General features: G+C 55.3%; 1 long non-coding RNA gene across 1 annotated transcript; it reads right to left on the reverse strand.

The window, feature by feature from the left end:
• Positions 1–368: 368 nt before the first annotated feature.
• LOC121819588 (uncharacterized) lies at positions 369–1,711 on the reverse strand. Its single transcript, XR_006059821.1, has 2 exons — positions 1,492–1,711; positions 369–590 (listed from the first exon to the last, which is right to left on the reverse strand). It is a non-coding gene; the product is annotated as an uncharacterized LOC121819588 (long non-coding RNA).
• Positions 1,712–1,803: the final 92 nt, after the last annotated feature.

A 1,803-nucleotide genomic window follows, 5' to 3' on the forward strand; every position in this document is an offset into this window, starting at 1 on the left:
TCCACATGGACTTTTATCTACTGGGGACACAGAATCAGTACCCTTAACAGAGCTCACAGTCATCTTAATGTTTCTTCTTAGTTTACTAACAGCAGGTCAATGGAGTGCTTTCCAGATTTTTTTCTTAATCTGAATCATGCTGGGGGGGCTGGGTGGAGCGGGGGTGGGAAGCAGCTTATTTCTAAGGACCCTTGATTTAAAAAGACAAGAAGTTAAAAATAATGGCAGAACCCGAATATACTCGGGGGAGGGCTTCTTTTATCTGTAGTGAGATAAAAAGTATCTCCAAATGGGCTGGTTTCCAACCTGGACACCGTGTACACAAAGCACCTCATTCTAGCAGGGAGAGTGAATAAATTAAAGCGAGGTAATTTGCCCATATTTATTTTATCCTACAAGTGTGATGTAAAACTTTTCACACGTGCAGGAGCAGGCAACCACAACCACGTGGGGCAGCAGCCGTTTTTTGCAAATAAAAACGCTTCCCAGAAGCATGACAAATGGAAGACTAACAGGTGTAGCACAGAGCCGCCGAGGCGCGCATGTGGTTCTCATCAGCTGCCTCTCTCCTGTTTTAAATGTAGGTCTTCCTGTAACAAGAAGAAAAGTTATTTCTCTCGAGGCTGCGGCTAATGATCCACTCACTCACCTGCCTTTCTTACCCGTTTGCATAACCGTATATGTAATAAGAGCTTCCACGGAGAGCCGGCAATGAAAGAAGGCAATGAGGAGGCGAGGGGCCAGGAGAAGCCCTTAGACTTGACATTTAACAGTTCTGGGTTTGATCGGTAACTCTGGGTGACCTAGGGCCTCAGTTTCCTCCTTGGTAAGGGTGTTTCAGTTTTCCAGCACCACCATGCAAAGCAGGGTGGGAAGGTCTTTTAAACCAGTGATTCTCAACAGGGGTCGATTCTACCAGCCAGGTGACCTCTGGCAGTGACTGGGGACATTTTTGGTCCCCTGCAGGAAAAGGGTGTTACTGGCAGAGACCAGGGATGCTGCCGAACATCTTGCAACGCACAGGACAGGCCCTACAACAGAGTGATCCAGCCCCAAATGTTACTGGTGCCCAGGCTGAGAAACGCCGGAGTGGACACAGGTTTGCAACGTTGGTGTCAACTCATGCGGCCTCGGGGCTTTCCTAGCTGCGGTAGCGGCTCCTCCGTGAGACACTTTGCTGTCTCATGTTTTGGGGATCGTAGCCCGAGGCGCTGCAGACCCCCGACTCGCACCGCCCCCTCTGGAGCGTCCCACAGCGCTCCTCAGTTGACCCTTCCGCGCACAGAATTACAACGTGGACGTCTGCCTCCTGGCCTCCCCGAACGCAGAGGAGCTGGGAAGGACCCCGGGGCGCAGGAAACTTGGCAGCTTCTCCCGCCCGCGATTCCCGTCATCTTCGTCAGAATGGGAAAAGCTTTTCTACCCTAGGAGTGAGGTCCTTCATCTGCCCTGTCCGCCCAGAGCGCCAGGGTTCAAGGACTCGGCGCTCACCTAGCGTTTCCGTCGGAAACCTCCTGCCGCCACCCCCTCAACCTCCAGGCTTGGGTGGGGGCGGGGCCTCCAGGCGGCGGCCGTTGCCCCGCCCAACCGCCTCCCAACGGCTCCCTGGGCCAAGCGGTGGGGCGGAACAGAGGTGGGGGCGACTGCGCCTGCGCGCGCATGCGTGGAGTCTAGGGGCGTGGCCTGCAGGTGGCCCCGCCCAGACTCAGCGTCTCTGCCCGCCCTATCTCCCAACCTCCTCAGCGTGGCGCCGACGCTGCGTGCGGCGCGGGTTACCCAGAGTGCTTCGCGCGGGGGTAGCTC

This window comes from Ovis aries, chromosome 5, assembly GCF_016772045.2.
Source record: "Ovis aries strain OAR_USU_Benz2616 breed Rambouillet chromosome 5, ARS-UI_Ramb_v3.0, whole genome shotgun sequence".
NCBI lineage: Eukaryota > Metazoa > Chordata > Mammalia > Artiodactyla > Bovidae > Ovis > Ovis aries.